Genomic DNA, 19,965 nt, shown 5'->3' with positions numbered 1-19,965 from the left:
AGGTAGATTAGGAAAAAGACTTAAGGCAGCTATTTTCTACCATCTAGAACTGACCATTGCCACAGGGAGAAGTTGTGATGTTCTTCCTTTTTTGCTAAACTTAGATTGAATTCAAAGGAAGTTGGAGGAGTAGCACAAAGCATTCATGTACTCACAGAACATATGGCATAGCAAATGGACATAAACCTGTACCAAGTTTAACCATCTGCCTTATGTGCTTCAACAGTGGACTCTTGTAGCCTGACTGGATCTCAATTCTTTTTTTTTTTTTTTTTTAATTTAATAGCCTTTTATTTACAGGATATATACATGGGTAACTTTACAGCATTAACAATTGCCAAACCTCTTGTTCCAATTTTTCACCTCTTACCCCCCCCCACCCCCTCCCCTAGATGGCAGGATGACCAGTAGATGTTAAATATATTAAAATATAACTTAGATACACAATAAGTATACATGACTAAAACATTATTTTGCTGTACAAAAAGAATCAGACTCTGAATTATTGTACAATTAGCTTGTGAAGGAAATCAAAAATGCATGTGTGCATAAATATAGGGATTGGGAATTTAATGTAATGGTTTTTAGTAATTCTTTTTTTTTCAAGGCAATCATGTTTAAGTGACTAATCCAAGGTCAGCTACTAAGTGTCATATGTCTGAGACCAGTATTCTATCCATTATGCTGCCCTTGGATCTCACATGGTAAGAAATGAAAGGATGTATCTCGATTGACAAATTTGTCTTGATTTAATTCTTCTATCAATGCTATTTTCTACCTCTGTTCCTTCAGCTCTATGATACTTATCCTGACGTTTCCTACCTACATAAGAGCTCTATATCCTTCCTTTGTCCTTCCCAAACGATAAAGCTTCATCTAGCTCCATGGAAACCATTCAGTCAAGGCCCAAATTGTCCCTAGCCTAGATCAGCTGGAAAGTTGATAATGAATGCTTACACAAAGATAGGTGCAGAAAGGATAGAAAGGAAGGGTGGAGAGGAAGCATTTCAAAAGGTGATACAGTAGGATTAGGTGACCACCTGGATATGGGGGAAGACCTAGCAAATGGGGTGAATTAAATATGACCCCAAGATTTTATTTTGTCAGGAGATGAAAAGGTGTGAGACATAATTCCTGTCTTCAAATATCTGAAAAGTTATCATGAGAAAGAGAAATTAGAATTGGTTTTCTTAACCCAGAAGAGAAAAAGCATGGAATCTTGGACAGAAAAACACTAAATTTAGTCAGAAGACCTTTCAGATCCCAGTCCCCCACATATCAACTGTGATTTTAAGCCTGTTGCTTTCCACTAAAACATACTGCCTCCCAATTTTTCTCAGCTGTAAAATGAATATAATCTCTAAGTTTGTTTTTAAACTCTAAATCATAGAATTTTTTGAACTAGAAACAATAAGTAAAAGTTACTGAAACTAAAATTTTCACTGAAAACAATGCATCCTTTGTTACTTTTTCTTTTTTTCTCAATAGTAGTTTATTTTTCAGGGAGATTCAGAGGTCTTATTCCTTATTTCCAGTTTCTGAAAATTCCATCTACACAATGGTTAAGGAGAAAATATTGGGGAAATGAGAGTACCAAGTACATAACATTTCCAAAGAAATTTAGTAGTGAAAGAGAAGAGAGAGATAGGATAGGATCAAGATAACCTAAAAAGGAAGCTTTTTTTTTCAAATGGGGAGATCAGAAAATGTTTCTAGACAGACTGGAAAAATCCAATGGAGAGGGAAAAATTAAAGATGAATGAGAAAAAAAAGAGATAGCTTCTAGAACAAGGTCCAGAAAAAGGAAGGAAGAATGGAATCACTGTAGGAAATGAAATAAAGAATTTACAAAGAATTCTACAATTCCACAATAGCAGCAAGGGCATCCATGAGATAGATGGAAATTATATACCATGAATCCATAATAGGTAAAATCAATCTGATTCCATGATTTCCCTTTGCAACACTCAACAGCATGTAAGCAAGGGTAAAGGTTAAGAAACTATGTTTTCTGGTATCATCCTATCACCATAGGTTGATAGCCAATATTTGAAATCCCCAAGTTCAGTGTTTGACACATATTATGTGTTTAATAAATGCTTGTTGTTGCCTAAGGTGGAAGATGGAATGCAGAAGAAGCCTAATTCAGATACTAAAGTTATTGAAAAAACTGGCAGAATGATGTGGTCAATAAATAACAGCAATACACGGAGGAGTGTGTACCTTCAAAAAAGAAAAGGCCATTGCAAGGTTATAACAGAGGAAGTCTAGAAGAGAATATTCAAACAAGAATATTGCCCAACCCTTCTCCAGATCCTGAGAACAGAGAAAAAGTGTCCAGTCATGGCAAGGCTTGCAAGAGGTTTGTTGTCTTCAAGAAAGAGGCAGATTTCCATTAAAGTAAGGATATAGAAGCAATATTGATTAAAAATTTGAAGGATGTTAGAAAGTTTGTAGACATTAGAACAGAAATTCCAAAAGAATGGAAAGCCAGTGGGTAAACCAGGTTGGGATGAGTCTAGAGAATTTATGAACAGGGATGTTTAGAATAGGTATGACATTTGGGAAGGAAGTAATCTGGAGCACCATTTGCTTCTAAAGCAATGAGATTGCTGAATTAAACTGGGGAGAGAGTTTAATTTTTAGAAGGTATGTTGGTATGGAATCGCCTTTAGTGGATAATTTACAGCATTATCTGCCTCCAAATTTGGAATATTGCTGTTTTGTTGTGTCCTTCCATAAGTTTTCTACCCTAGATTCTACCTTGTTCTGTCCTTTGTTTTTGAGGGAGCTGGGCTTCCAGGTGATGGGAACTGACTTTGCACGACCTACTTTTCCAGATAGGTGTCCCAGCTCTGGTCATTCTAGCACTATGTCACTTTGGGAAGTTTACTGAACCTTTGGAAGCATCAGTTTTTCCATCTGTAAAAGAAAAGGGGTTTGGGGTGGAGAAAGGAGAAGGGATAAGGGGACAGAGAAAAATAAAAGGATGTTCTTAATTCTTAATTCCAGTTCTTAATTCTTTTTTCTCACATCCAATAATTTAAATTTCCCCTGATGTAAATGGCAGTTTACTAGCCTAAGCATGGGAGACAGAGGTCATACCAGGGTAATGTAGTTCTGAACATTCATTAGAGTTAGAAGGCTATGAGTCCAGCAGCGCTGGGAGCGTATCCAGCTGGGTTGAAGCTTGGCAGGTCAGTACTCAGAGCTGGGGCTCTAGCTGACAATCCCCCCAGGGACAGAGGCTGCTAAGAAGTATCCATGTGCTCCAGATAAGCAGGGCCCCAGAGAATGCCCCATTGTGCCCTAAGAGAGCCCAATTTAGGGAAACTTGAAGCCTCCTGTTGATACAATGGAAGGAGAGATGATCTACAATGTTCCCTGTGGGGATGGTTTGAATAGTCTGGATGTAACTCAGTCCCGCTGCTCTGCTACAAGGGGAGCAGAAAGCTCCCAGCAGAAAGAAGATTCATTGCTCTGGAATAGGGGTGGGAGATAGTTTCAGATCTTGGCAAAGTAATGGAATAGGGAAAGCTTATCTTTGGTCCTTTCTCTTCCATTCCTCATTGGGTATCTGTCCCCTAACTACCCGTTAGGGAATATTTCAGGTCATAAGAAGACAGCAAAATAGAATTTAATTTCTAAACTGTTCTGGGCTTTAATTGATAAGAGCCACACATCCTTGATCTTGGGGTGGTAGGGAATTCCTGTTAGCTGTTCTGGCTCCTTTCTCTCTTTAAACGTTTTTTCGACTTTTCAATCTAAAAATAGCTTCAATTTTCTGTGGTACTTTGCATTTCACAAAGCAAATTCCTCACAAAAATCCTATGTCAGCATATGGTGAAATCATTATCTCAGTTTTATGGAGCAAAAAGCTGAGGCTCAAATTGGTAAAGTAATTTACCATTGTCACACAGTTGATAGGTGTCAGAGCCAGGAGTCAAAACAATGATTTCCAACCTATTGCTTGCTGAGGACATCTACTGGAGTGTTCCCTCCACCAAAAGCAAGCAATTTCTAGATTCTTGCCTTGTTTTCATTTCTCAAAAAAGAGGACCCAGTTGGTGATCTGACTGTTCTAGGCCAGTTTTTAACTAAAGAGGAACAGATCATTGAAATAGAAATGATGGAAATCTTGATAGAGAAGGAGGGGCATTATCTCTCCATCTTAAAGTTTGTGATAAAGAAAGAGAGGGAAGCCAGAAATAGACCACCCTAATGTGGGGAAGAATAGTTTTTTTTTGTTTTTTTTTTTTTTTTTAAGTAGCCTTTTATTTTTCCCAATACATGCTAAGATGGTTTTCAACATTAACCTTTGCAAAACCTTATGTTCCAAATATTTCTCCCTCCCTCTCCCCTACCCCCTGCCATAGACAGTAAGCAATCCAATATAGGTTATACATGTACAATTCTAAGCACATTTCCATATTCATCATGCTGCATAAGAAAAATCAGATCAAAAAGGTGAAAGAAAAATATGAGAAAAAAACAAAGCAAACAAATAACCACAAAAATAATGTGAAACTGTGCTTTGACCCATATTCAGTCTTCACAATTCTTTGGATGAGAATGGCTCTTTCCATCATAAATCTGTTGTAATTGCCTTGAATCACCTCATTGTTAAAAAGGGCCAACTCCATCACAGTTGATCATCATATAATCGTGTACAATGTTCTCTTGATTCTACTCACTTTATTCAGCATCAGTTCATGCAAGTCGTCCCATCTGACTCTTTCTGAAATCATCCTGCTAATCATTTCTTATAGAACAGTAATATTCCATTACATTCATATATCATAACTTATTCAGCCATCCCCCAAATGATGGGCATCCATTCAATTTCTAATTCCTTGTCATCACAAAAAGAACTACTACAAACATTTTTGCACATATGGGTGCTTTTCCCCTTTTTATGATTTCTTTGAGATATAGACCCAGTAGAGACACTAGGAAGAATAACACTTCAAGCTTGGTCACACGTCAGAGATGCCAAGGTCGTTACTGCATCCCTGGCCATCATCAGTTATCTTGACTTTTGTCCTGCCCCTGGACTTCAATGATTCAAGAAGAAAAAGTGAAGGTGATGACTTTGTGTGACTGTTCTACTTAAATCCAATTCATAGGCAAATCAAGATATTACTGGTTCCTTTATTTTTATTTTATTTAATAGCCTTTTATTTACAGGATATATACATGGGTAACTTTACAGCATTAACAATTGCCAAACCTCTTGTTCCAATTTTTCACCTCTTACCCCCCCACATCCTCCCCCAGATGGCAGGATGACCAGTGATGTTAAATATTTAAATATAAATTAGATAAAATAAGTATACATGACTAAATTTATTTTGTTGTACAAAAGAATGACTTGAAATATTGTACAATTAGTTTGTGAAGGAAATCAAAACGCAGGTGGGCATAAATAAGGGATTGGGAATTAATGTAAGGTTTTTGTATCTCCCAGAGTTTTTCTTTGGGTGCTGGTTCAGTTATTATGTCCATTGGAAATGATTTGATCTGTTGCTGAGGATGGCCAGGTCCATCAGAACTGGTCATCATATAGTATTGTTGTTAAGTATAAAGATCCCCTGGTCCTGCCATTTACTCAGCATCAGTTCGTAAGTCTTCCAGGCCTTCTGAAATCATCCTGTTGGTCATTTCTTTACAGAACAATAATTCATAATATTATATACCACAATTTATTCAGCCATTCTCCAATTGATGGGTCCACCAGTTTCCAGTTTCTAGCATACAAAAGGGCTGCCACAAATATTCGTACATTCAGGTCCCTTTTCCCTTTTTTTATTTTATTTTATTTTTTATTTTTATTTTTTATTTATTTTTATTTAATGCCTTTTATTTACAGGTTATATTAAATTTAAGCATTAAAATTGAAACCTCTTTTCCAATTTTTACTCTTACCCCCACCCTCCCCAGATGAAGGATGACCAGTAGATGTTAAATAATTAAAATATAAATTAGATACACAATAAGTATACATGACTAAAATGTTATTTTGTGCAAAAAGAACGACTTGAAATATTGTACAATTAGTTGTGAAAAATTGCAGGTCAAAATAGGGATTTGGGAATTCAATGTAATGGTTTTTAGTCATTCCCAGAGTTCTTTCTGGGTGTAGCTGGCAGTTCATTACTGCCCATTGGAAATGATTTGGTTGATCCATTGCTGAGGATTTGGTCCATCAAATGGTCACATAAGTATTGTTTTAATATACATTTCGGTCCTGTTTCATTTTATTAGATCAGTTCTAATCCTAGGCCTTTCTTGAAATCATCCTGTTGGTCATTTCTTAAGAACAGTAATATTCCAAATATTCAATACCACAATTTATTCAGCATTCTCCAACTGATGGACATCCATTCAGTTTCCAGTTTTTGCATAAAAAGGGCTGCCAAAAATTCTACATAAGGTCCCTTTCCCTTCTTTATAATCTCTTTGGAATATAAGCCCAGTAATTACTGGTTCTTTTAAAAAATGAAGGACATTCTCTGTTTTAGAATATTATTGTTCTGTAAGAAATGACCAGCAGGAGGATTTCAGAAAGGCCTGGAGAGACTTACATGAACTGATGCTAAGTGAAGTGAGCAGAACCAGGAGATCATTATATACTTCAACAACAATACTATATGAGGATGTGTTCTGATGGAAGTGGATATCTTCGACAAAGGAAGATCCAATTCAGTCCCAATTGATCAATGATGGACAGAATAGCTACACCCCAGAAAAGGAACACTGGGAAATAAATTGACTACTTCTTTTGTTTTTCTTCCCAAGTTAAGGAATCCAATTCGTAAAAGAGAACTGCAGATCAATATATTGTATCTAGGATATAGTTTAACATGTTTAACATGTATAAGACTGCTTGCCATCTAGGGGAAGGGGTGAAGGAAGGGAAGGGAAAAGTTGCAACAGAAGTGAGTGCAAGGGACAATGTTATAAAAAAATTACCCATGCATATGTTCTGTCAATAAAAAGCTAATTAAAAAACAAAAACAAAAACAAAAACAAGGGATGTTAATTTTTAAAAAATAAATAAATGTTTGCCAGAAAAAAAAATGAAGGACATTCTCAAGCCATAGTCATGACTCCTGCCTCACTGCCTTCCCTTCAGTACCAAGACAATGTAGTTAACCACTTCAACAATATACTGTCCTCCAACTCAAATTCTTTGATCACTGATCTTGTTGCTGCTCATGCCTTACTAAGCAAACTTCACCCACCCACCTCTTGACTTCTACCTATCATGCTGTTGAACACTGTTGAAATAAGTCTTATAAGCAAGTAAAGTGCTATCAGCTACACATTTATTGTCCAATCTCAAGTAGTTCCTTACAGAAGCAAAGTTATCTTTTTATTTGAGTCAACAAGTATTTATCAAGTTCTAGCTGTATTCTCGGCATTGTGCTAAGTACTTGGGATACAAAGAAAAAGCAAAAAAAGTTCCTTTTCTCAGAGATCTCACATTCTAGTGGGAGAGACAACATGCAAATAATTGTATACAAACAAGATCTAGGCAGAAAAACTTGAGAAAATCTCAGAGTAAAGACACTAACATTAGGAGAACTAGTAAAGATTTTTTTTTCAGAATGTAGAACTTTAGGTGGATTTTGAAGAAAATCAGGAAGCAGAAATGAAGAGCAAGATAGTCCCAGTCGTGGGGGACATCTAGTGAAAATGAATAGAGTGTAGGGAAGGAGTTGTGGGGAAAATGATTTATTATATTGTTCAGGAGGGAAATTATTATACTGTTTACATCCAACTTTATGTGATTGAAGGTTGTCCACACCCAGAATGTCTTTGACCCCAGTAACTCTTTAAGAATGCTGAAAATGGCTACAAGGTATTTTGGATTTCTTCAGGTTCTGGAACCACCCAAAGCATTCTTGTTTTGGATTACCACACCCAAAACTTGTAATGGGTTCACCCAAGCTCATATTTTGGGTTTCCTTGTGTTTTGGCTTCACCTAAACTTTATTGAATATTTACTCATGTCTATCTCAATCTCTATTGCTTAGATTCTATGTAATATAAACCTTGTAGAGTCTGGACCAGAGGAAGTCACACCTCTTTTCCGCTCATTCTCCTATGACAAATGACCTATGAAGTTTCTTCCTAAAACTATTTCAGATTTTAGGATTTGTTCTCACAAACAATAGAATGTCTCGTCCAACAAGGTTATCAAAAAGGTCAGGATGACTGAACTATGGAGGATATGGAGCGGAATAAAGTGCAAGAGGACTGGAAAGATTGGAAAGGGACAAGCTATGAAGCAAAAGCAAACTATTAAAGCAGACTATTCCCTAGCTACTCCAAACCTTTTCTTCTCTCTCTAAGCCTCTTACGCCCCAACTGGGGTCTCATAATTGAATTTGGGGGTCGTGAAATTATGATTATTGGCAATTTCTTAATTGTATACCTATTTTATATATCTATATATCTGAGATCACATAAACATTTTTTGATTGAAATGGGGTCATGAGTAGAAAAAGTTTAAGAAGCCCCGTCCTATAACGTGTGGCACTATAATTTGTTACTCTTTGAACAGAGGTCTTCATAAAATCATAGATAAGACTTTAGAAACCATCTAGTTCCACCTTCTCATTTTATGGATAAGGAAACAGGTCCAGATGTTAATTGATCTGCCTACGGTCATATAGGTTATAAGTATAGAATTTGCTTTTTTTTTTTAAATTATAAAATAAATTCATCACATTACTTTCAAAGTTGTTCTCCTTTTTGTGTTTCCTTCAGTTTTCTTCTGTACATTTTTTTATATAGTTTTTTTTTTCTGGTTATACATGTACATTAATTTTTAAAAATACACATTTCTTTATGAATCATGTTGGGAAAGAACAATTAGAACAAAAGGTAAAAGTCATGAGAGAAAAAAATAAACAGAAGAAAAAGAAAAACAAATTAACATAGCATGTGTTCTCTCTCTAGATGCAAATGGTATTTTCTATCCAAAGTTTATTGAGATTGTCTTGGATCACTGAATTGCTAAGAAGAACCAAGTCTTTCATAGTTGATCATAGCACAATCTTGTTACTATGTACAATGTATTCCTGGTTCTGCTTGTTTTGCTCAGCATCAGTTCATGTAAATCTTTCCAGACTTTTCTAAAATCAACTTTTTCATCATTTTTTAATAGAACAATAATATTCCATTACTGTTCTGTAAGAAATGACCAACAGGATGATTTCAGAAAGGCCTGGAGAGACTTACACGAACTGATGCTGAGTGAAATGAGCAGGACCTGGAGATCATTATATACTTCAACAACAATACTAGATGATGACTAGTCCTGATGGATCAGGCCATCCTCAGCAACAAGATCAACCAAATCATTTCTAATGGAGCAGTAATGAACTGAACTAACTATACCCAGAAAAAGAACTCTGGGAGATGACTAAAAACCATTACATTGAATTCCCAGTCCCTATATTTATGCACACCTGCATCTTTGATTTCCTTCACAAGCTAATTGTACAATAATTCAGAGTCTGATTCTTTTTGTACAGCAAAATAATGTTTTGGTCATGTATACTTATTGTGTATCTAAGTTATATTTTAATATATTTAACATCTACTGGTCATCCTGCCATCTAGGGGAGGGGGTGGGGGGGGGTAAGAGGTGAAAAATTGGAACAAGAGGTTTGGCAATTGTTAATGCTGTAAAGTTACCCATGTATATATCCTGTAAATTAAAGGCTATTAAATAAAAAAAAAAAAAAGAAAAAAAAAAAAAAAAAAAAAAAAAAAAAGAACAATAATATTCCATTACTTTCACATATTATCACTTATTCATCCATTCACTAAATGATAAGCATTTACTCAGTTTCCAATCTTTGCCACCATAAAAGGAGTTGCTACATTTTTGTACTTGTGGGTCCTTTTCCTTCCTTTATGATTTCCTTGGGATACAGACACAATTGTGATACTACTGAATCAAAGGCTATATAGAGTTTTATATCCCTTTGTGTATAATTCCAAATTGCTCTCCAGAATGATTGGATCATTTCACAACTCCACCAACAATGCATTAGTGTCTCAATTTTTCAACATCCCCTCCAACATTTATCATTATCTTTTCCAGGCATCTTAGCCAATTTGAGGGGTGTGAGATGGTACCTCAGAGTTGTTTTAATTTGCATTTCTCTAATTAATACTGATTTAGAGCATTTTGTCATAAGACTACAGATGGCTTTAATTTCATCATCTGAAAATTGTTCATATCCTTTAACCATTGGAATGACTTGTATTCTTATAAATCTGACAAAGTTCTTTATATATTTTAGAAATGAGGCTTTTATCAGAAATACTGGTTGCAAAAAAAATTTTCCCCAGCTTTGCACTTCCCTTTTAATCTTGTTTGTGCAAAACCTTTTTAATTTAATATAATCACACTTTTAAAAATTACAAAATAAATTCATGATGTTAATTTTCAAATCTGTCATCCTTTTTTGTGTTTCCTTCTGTTCTCTTCTGTACATGTTTTTAAATGTTTCAATGGTCATTTTTTTCTCTTTCCTTTTTTTGACAACACAGCTAAGTGGTTGTGATTGCCTCATTCACTTAGCTCATTTAACTCTCTAGAATCAATCCTATTTTTACTGTACCACAGGGTCTCCTGTGTACTTTATGAAGATAATAGAAATTGTTTGGGTGATCTCTTTCTTCTCTCCCTATTTTTAAAATTTATAAAGATTTCTTTTTGTTTATATATATTATATTTCCAGTTACATGTAAAACAATTTTTTACATTTGTTTTTAAAACTTTGAATTCCAGATTCTCTCCTTCTTCCCTTCTCAGTTATCTATTTACATTTTTTCACAATAGTATTTTATTCTTCTATACATATAAAAATAGGTTTCAACATGCATTTTTATTTCAAAATTTTCTCCCTCCCTTCCTTACTTCCCCTCTCCCCATGAGAGCAAGTAATTTGATATAAATTAAATATGTGCAATCCTTATAAACATATATCCATATTAATCATGTTATTCAAGAAAAATCAGACCAAAATGGGGAAAAACACCTCTCTCCCTATTTTTCCAAAATTACTTGGCATCATTCCCTATTCTCCTGTATTGTTAGTTAAAGATATAGCTCTTTTTACCAAGTTGATTTCTTCATATGTACCTTTGATTCCATCCCATATAGTCCAGCATGTTGCTTCCCAAATTGTTTGCTACATCTTTTTAATCTTTAATTTCTCCCTATAGAATTGTCCCTGCTTTATTGAGTCTTGTTAATCTTTATTTTTTTTCATTGTATGCAAACTCTTTACTGAAAGATCTCAAAGAGATGAAAGAAAGAAGTAAAAGACCCATATATAAAAATGTTTGTACCTCCTTTTTGTTATTGTAGCAACAAATTGGAAACAAAAGGGGATGAGGAACAGCTAAATGAATTATGGTTTGTAAATGTAATAGAATATTATTCCATAGTAAAAAGTTACTTTTAGCACAGTTTCAGAAAAACTAGAAAGACTTGTATAAACTAACTCATAGAGAAATGATGAGAACCAGAAAAAGAATTTATGCAATAATAACAAACTTATAAAGAAAATCAATTTTGAAAGAATAATGTCAAAGAACTCACGATGAAACAAATTACCTGTCTCCTAACAGAGAGATAATAGAATCAGTGTAGAATAAGATATTCTTTCAGATGTGGATATGTTTTGCATTTAGGTGACAATGATTTTTGTTTTATTTCATTTTTTTAAATTTGGCAGTGAGCATTTGGTAGAGGAGAGTAGCTACTGATTGCTGTTCAGTTCAATCCAATTCTTCATGACCCCATTTGGGGTTTTCTTGGCAAAGAAACTAGAGGAGTTTGCCATTTCCATATGCAGCTCATTTTACAGACTAGGAAACTGAGGCAAACAAAGTTAAATGATTTGCCTGGGGCCACACATTTAGAAAGGGTCTAAAAGTGGATTTGAAATAAAATCTTCCTGACTTCAGGCCCAGTTCTCCATCCTTTATGCCATCTAGCTGTGATTGCATTGCCAAAAAAAAGGAGAAAAGATAAAAAGAGCTACTGAAGCTTTTTAAATCATGTACAGAAGAGAACAGAAGGAAACACAGAAAAGGAGGACAGCTTTGAAAGTAACATATTCAATTAATGTTATAATTTTTTTTAAAGAAAGTTATACATAGTAGGGATTCATAGTTTCATACAAGATTCTCTTTTCCTGTTCTCTTTTGTGTATGAAAATATTTTCTTTTTGTGTGTGTATTTGTTAAGTTTAGAACTGGAGGTCCTGTAGAGCATAACAAATTTAGCTTATCCAAAATTGAACTCATTTTTCCCTCCAAAAGCTATCCCTCTTCTATATTTTCCTCTTTCTAGTTAGATTACCACTAGTTAAATTACTACTAGTTAGATTCCAGTTATCCAAGTTTAAAATTTCCAAGTTCTTTTCTTTCTTATAGCCAACCAGTTGCATATTTTGTACATTCTATTTGAACATATTTTGACTTCATCCCCTTCTCTTATTCACACAGTTCTGCTTTAGGTCCTTATCACCTGTCACCCCAATACAACGATATCGTCTTAATTGGTCTATTTGCTCCCAATGTCTTCTCTCTTCAATTCACTTTCCAATCATCTGCCAAATTGATATTCCTTTTTTTTTTTTTTTTTTTTTTTTAGTTTATAAAATTTTATAGAAAGTTTAAAAAAAGAGTGGTTTTAAAATAAGGAAAAAGAAAAGTTCATTGTAAAAGCAATTGATAAGATTGATAAGGGCATAAGAAGTTTCTATTGGCATTAATAGGAGTTAGGTTTGTGGGCCTGTGCTGGTGACAATGTCAAGGTGAAAAGGCCTGCATCCTTAAGATGAAATCGGGCACTTGACCCTTTCCTGGATTGTGTAAATTTTTTTGTTTTGTTTTGTTAATTTATTTCTTTTTAATACACACTGCTTTGTGAATCATGTTGAGAAAGAAAAATCAGAGCAAAAGGGAAAAACCTTGGGAGAGACAAAAAAAACAATAAAAAGAAGTGAACTTAGCATGTGTTAATTTATATTCAATTTCTATAGTTCTTTCTCTGGATGCAGATGGCATTTTCTGTCCAAAATCTATTGGGATTGCTTTAGATCACTGAATCACTGAGAAGAACCAAGTCTTCCATAGTTGATCATCTCCCATTCTTGCTGATATTGTGCACAATATATTCCTGGTTCTACTTGTTTCATTCAGTATCAGTTCATGTAAATCTTTCCAGGCTTTGCTAAAATCACTTTGTTCTTTATTTTATAGAACAATAATATTCCATTATTTTCATATACCACAACTTATTTAACCATTCCCCAGTTGATGGACATCTATTCATTTTCCACAAATTGACATTTCTAAGGCATATCTGATCATGTTACTCCTTTACTCAGGAACTTACAATGGATCCCTATTACCTACTGATGTAAGGGTAAAATACAAAAGTCTCTGTTTGACATTTTAAGCCCTTCACAGTCTGGTTCCAGCTTACTTTCCTCACTTATTAAATATTGAACTCCTCACTAGAGGCAAATGCTAGGCAATCACTTGTAGCATCTGTTATAAAGGGCTTTCTTTGTCAGATATGGGCTAGATTAGATGGTCTTTGAGTGTCTTTAATTCTTTCCTTCAATTTAATAAGCATTTACTTGTGTAAATCACAGTGTGAGGATGTAAATAAAGCCAGAATGGTCTCTGCCCTAAGGAAGTTTACATTCTACTGAGAGGAATCATGTACAGAAATAACAAAGTAAAAATGCTTGCCAAATAAACATAAAGTAATTTGGCAAGGGAGGAACACTAAGCAAAGGAAGTAATCAGGAAAGGCCCATTACCTGAAAAAGATAAACACTTAAGCTGGGCCTTTAGTGACGTCAGATTCCGAAAGAAATTCAGATCTTGGGGCTTGTTTTTGTAAAGATGAGAGATGTTATTTATGTATGGAGAACAGAAAAGAGATGAGTTTAGATAGAATGAAAAGCACATGAAGGGCATCAATGAGAAATCAGTCTGGAAGCAGAGATTGGTACCAGCCTGTGACCGGCTTTAAATACAAAATAAAGTGTATCGAATTTATATTTTAATATATTTAACATCTACTGGTCATCCTGCCATCTAGGGGAGGGGGTGGGGGGGTAAGAGGTGAAAAATTGGAACAAGAGGTTTGGCAATTGTTAATGCTGTAAAGTTACCCATGCATATATCCTATAAATAAAAGGCTATTAAATAAAAATAAATAAATAAATACAAAATAGAGAGGAAAGAGAGGGACACTGAAGTTTTTTGACCAGGGGAGTGATGAGGTAAGCCCTGTGTTTTCTCATTCCCGTGACCATATGTTGTGTAGTTCTGTTAGCTTCATTAAATGTAAGTGCCCAATTTTGTGATGTCAAGAAGTATATTTGGAACTCAGTAATGGTTTTGTGCAGCCAATCCAACTAATTACCACTACCACAAAGAGACAAAGACCCCATGAAGAGAGTATTACATAATCAAACTGCTACAGTGTATTTTTCTTAATCACCTCATAATACTAAGTCATGCTAAAAATAAAGAGTTCTGTGTTGCATAGAACTTCCAGAGTTTGAAAAATGTTTTCCTTACAACAATCCTCTCAAGGCAAGTAATACCAGTATCATTATCTCTGATTTACAGGTGACACTCATTTCTATTCTACAAACGGCTGCCTTCCTATGCTAGGAAAAGCCCTTCTGCTCTCTTTGAATGTAGTAGAAACAAGAGAGGGTTTAAAAAAAAAAAAAAGAACAAATTAAAAAAAAAACAACAACAACCCAAAAACATAGTTTTATTACATAATTAAGAGAACAAGTCTTAGAAATTAAAATTTAGTTCAAAGATGAAGTACAAGCCACAAACAGCATAGTGTTTTTAAGTTAACACTTATCAAATACCTGCAATGGTCAAAACTCTGTTGTAAGTGCTGGATTTAGAAAAACAAACAAACAAAGAAAGCCAATTTCTAACTCTCTCCTTAAATGAAGTTCACTTCCTACCCCACTGTAATCCTATTTCCTGAACTGAGGGTTAGCCCCTCATTTTGATCTAATATTCTTTTTTTGTTGCTCAGTGTTTTCAATTGTCTGACTCTTTGTGACTCCATATTTTTTTTTTTTTTTTGACAAAGATACTGGAGTTTGCCGTTTGCCATTTCTTCTCTAGTTCATTTAACAGATGAGGAAATTGAGGCAAACAGGATTACTAATTTGCCTAGGGTCATAGAGCTAATGAGTAGCTGAGGCTGGAGTTGAATTCAGGTCTTTCTCTATTCCCTGCTCCACTTAGCAGCCCTTTATGACTTTTCTTTATGTTCCTGATTTAAGAGGGAGAAAAATCTTGAAGCAATCATAATTCACACTTCTATAGAATTTTCCTTACAACAGTCCTATAGGAAAGAGAGCGCAATTATGATTAGCCCTAGTTTTATAAATAAGGAAACTGAGACTCAGCTGAAGAGTTTGAGGGCCAGTCATAAATAGCAAATTATAGAATCAGGACAGGAGCCCAAACGTCCTGCACTCATTTCCCCTACAACACACTTAAGGCTCAGGATTTTGAAATTCAATGGATGCAACAGAAGTCTAAATCCTCTAGGGGGAAACAAATATACACCAAATGCTTAATAGTTATAGAGCCACTACAGAGCATTCATTGTCCCCTCTCTCTGGGATCAACCAGTTTCTTTTCCCACTCTAATGCCTCCTTCGCCTTGCGCGCCCATCTAAAGCGCTGATTAAAGAGTTTAGCTAAACTGACTCCAGAGTTTTTTTCCTCACAAATAACTTTTTTTTTTTTTCAGAAACTTTCAGGAAACGGTGTCATCTGATCTAGAACTCTTCCAAAGAGAAGAACTCAAGAGTAAAAATGCCTAGTCAAGTAGGGCAGGGCAGAGTTGTGGCTGATTGATGGGTGGAGGGATGATCTGAATTTTAGTCTCAGATCTAGCAATGCTTTCCTATGAAATCCTTGGCATCTACTTACCCTTCCTGGAGAAATCTATAAAATGACCTCCAAGGAGGTTGGTATCTCTCTTTTCTTGGAATTCCTGGTTTCTTTCAAAACTCAGCTTGAGACACCTTCTCTAAGAGGCCTTTCTGGATGCCCTAGCTTTTCATACTTCCTCCCTCTTCAATTATCTTGTGGTAAATTTTGTATAAATTTTGTTTATATATATTTTATATATAAATATATTTCATATGTCTAATGTAGGGTCCCCAATAGAATAAATCTCTTGAGGGCAGGGACTTTGTATCACCAGCACATAGTTGACACGAAATAATTGTTGATTGACTCTCAAAAAGTTCCTTTTCAATTTTCACATTCCATGTTTCCAAATTCCCTTTGGAGTTCATTCACAAATTACAAGAATAAGTATTTATTAAGACCTGTTTACTACTTCTGCCATGCTTTTTTATTTTCCTTTGACTATTTGCATAGTTGTGCAAAGGATATTTTCTGGCACACCTTGGGGCAAGCATTACCATTGGCCCTTCTGTGGTAATGCTTACTCAGAGGTCAGAGATGACCCAAAGAGGTCACTTTTAATTTTGAACTATTTTTGTAAGATCAAAGATCATGGAGTTTCATGATTTGAAGGCATATAAATCCATAAGGAGAACACTGGTATTTAAAGATAGGCTTAGTGACAGCAGTAGATAAAATACAGACCCTGGAGGAAGGAGGAGCTGAGTTCAAATTTAACCTCAGACACTTAACAATTAGTAGGTGTGTAACTCTGAGCAAGAAACTTTTTTTTTTATTATAGCTTTTTATTTACAAGATAATATGCATCGGTAATTTTTCAGCATTGACAGTTGCCAAACCTTTTGTTCCAATTTTTCCCCTCCTTCCCCCTACCCTCTCCCCAAAATGGCAGGTTGACCAATACATGTTAAATATGTTAAAGTATAAATTACATACAATATAACTTTACATGTCCAAACAGTTATTTTGCTGTACAAAAAGAATCGGACTCTGAAATATTGTACAATTAGCCTGTGAAGGAAATAAAAAATGCAGGCAGACAAAAATAGAGGGATTGGAAATTCTGTGTAGTGGTTCATAGTCATCTCCCAGAGTTCTTTCGCTGGGTGTAGCTGGTTCAATTCATTACTGCTCCATTGAAACTGATTTGGTTCATCTCATTGCTGAAGATGGCCAGGTCCATCAGAATTGATCATCATGTAGTATTGTTGTTGAAGTGTATAATGATCTTCTGGTCCTCGAGCAAGAAACTTAATCCTAATTGCTTCACACACACACACACACACACACACACACACACACACACACACACACAAATTAGGTTTAAAGATGTTTTCAATCGATATCCTTTGTATTTTATATGACTCATGATATCCTTGTCCTGACCTCTTCCAGAGACTCCTTCCTACATTTCAGAGAAAGTTCCAATTTGCATTAAAAGAGGATCAATGAAATCCTAGATGCAGTCCTTATGCCTTAAAAGAAAGTAGAGATTTTCTGTCTTTTTTTTTTTTTTATTTTCCTGCTAGCTTTTCTTTTAAATTGCATTCATCTCACACCCAGAAAGCCCTCCCCGTAACAAAGATTTTAAAAGATAAGAGGGGAATGAACTTATCTTCTAAAGAAAAGGACTCAAGAGTAAAAATTCCTAGTCAAGTAGGGCAGGGCAGGATTGTGGCTGATTGATGGGTGGAGGGATGATCTGAATTTTAGTCATAAACTTAATTGCAACTTAATTGAAAGAGATGGAAAAAGTGAACACTGGGGGATGAAATTAGTTATAGACAACTTTCTCAAGAAAAGAGGGAAAGAGGATAATGGATGGAAGAGATTTAGATGGAGTAGTTTTAGATTGAAGAGTTCTGAATATATTTGTGGGCAAATGGGAAAGAACTAAGAATGAGAGGTGGAGATGCAGGTGCTGTATCATGGTCCTAGTAACTTTCATAGAAGAAATTTGGTTGTTCAAAGGGACAGAAAAATAACATTAATGTAAAGAAAACAACATGTCAACTTAAAGAAACATAATCTTTCAAATAAAATGTTGTAGAGAGTGATTTCTGAGGCTCTAAAAGAGGATTGTCCCCCAGATAAAGGTATAGACCTGTTTGAAGGTAGAACAGTGATTGCTGTAGTGATTGCTGCAAGGCATTATAAGCTCATTTGCATGAGACTTTTTTATGTTTTTGGAGGTTAGAACAAATGCAAATCAAATAATTGTGAACCTATAGAAAAAATGAGAAGGACTTCTGGATCATACCTGACCAATACTAGCTTTTTATTTTTACATCATAAGATCATAAGGCAGAAATGTCATCCTTATAAGGAGACAATAATTTTAAGCATTAAAAATTTATAAAGTAGTAAAACAAAATGAGAAAAAGTGAAAGCTGAGCACAAGAAGCAGGCTGTTAGAAAATTTGCTTTCATGAAGAAGCTCAGCTAGTGAATTGAGAAGAAGGCTTTACAGCTAATTGGTGGGAAACTGGACTGGTTGGAAGGGAGGTATAATTTCTTTCTTTTTTAAACAATAGCTTTTTATTTTCAAAATACATGTGAACGAGATGAAGTGAGATCTTTCAAGACAGTTGTGAAAATCGAGTAAGGCTTCATCTACTTTAGAGTTTGAGTAGGCCTGAAGGACTTTGAGCATTGATCCAAGGGCATACCTAAATCCCCTTCCTGTTATCCTCCCATGACATCAGTGTCTCCCTATTTCAGTCAAATATGGGCAACTATGTACTTATTGGTCAAGTTCAATTTCTTGGGTAGTTCCCGAGTTTAGAATGTAAGATCCTCAGTCAATAAGGATGAGGGTCAGTGGTGGGAGGGGGTATTTGCGTTAGGGATTAATAGTGTTGACCCTGCCCCCATGGGCTTCCTCCCTTGTCTCCTCAATGGGTGGGATGCCCTTCTCGTGAGAATGTATAATAAACTTTGCTTTGCTTCTAGAGATCTCTCCAGCTTTTTTTATTAAAATGGTAATCCCATTTCTGAACTACACACATGCAAAGATAGTTTTCAACATTCACCCTTGCAAAGCCTTGTGTTCCAAATTTTTCTCCCTCCCTTCTCCCATCCTCCTCCCCTAGACACCAAATAATCTAAAATATGTTGAACATGTGCATTTCTTCTAAACATATTTCCACATTTATCATGCTGCACAAGAAAAAATAGATTTAAAAAGTTTTTAAAATGAGAAAGAAAACAAAAGCAAGCAAACAACAAAAAGGTGAAAATACTATGTTGTGGTCCACATTCAGTCCCCTTACCCCTCTTTCTGGATGCAGATGGTTTTCTCCATCACTTCTATTGGAATTGACCTAAATCACCTCTTTGTTGAAAAAAGCTATGTCCATCAAAGTTGATCTTCACATTATAGGACGCATAGTTTCACCTAGACCCCAGTGGAAGAGGGATGATTACTCTTGCTGCTGTATAGAGAGCTATCTAAGCTCATTGCCCTTTAATGCCATCTCTGGCCTTGGGAAAAGGATTATCTTCTACATTGGACTCAGAAGGAGAAAAAAAAAAAAAAGCAAGGAATCAGGTTTGTATCTGTTTTGCAGTGAGAAACAGCTTGATTTTCTTGAGAGCAGATTTATACAAGAGTAGACTCCCTTGACATTTAAAGAGCTAGCTGGGGAAAAATTGAGTGGACCTATTATGATCTATAGCTTGAGAAGTATTTCCTCAGAAACCCAAAGCAGATTTGTCAGTTTCAGCAGTTCTTCAGTTTAAGGAAACTTTTATCACTGAACAAGCCTAATACTTTATTAGCATCCTACTCAAGGTGACTACATGCTAAAAGAATTTGTCACTGCTTTAGTGGCCTGAGAACAAGAGAGAATTACTTTTGCCCACTATGTGATGCATATTGCCTATTGTTCTCCAAGGAGTCAAAGGACATCAAGATAAGGTGTCCAAAGT

Source organism: Sarcophilus harrisii, chromosome 2 (genome assembly GCF_902635505.1).
Source record: "Sarcophilus harrisii chromosome 2, mSarHar1.11, whole genome shotgun sequence".
In the NCBI taxonomy this organism is placed as follows: Eukaryota; Metazoa; Chordata; class Mammalia; order Dasyuromorphia; family Dasyuridae; genus Sarcophilus; species Sarcophilus harrisii.
The sequence above is the reverse complement of the archived record's forward strand: the minus strand, read 5'-3'. Positions refer to the sequence as shown.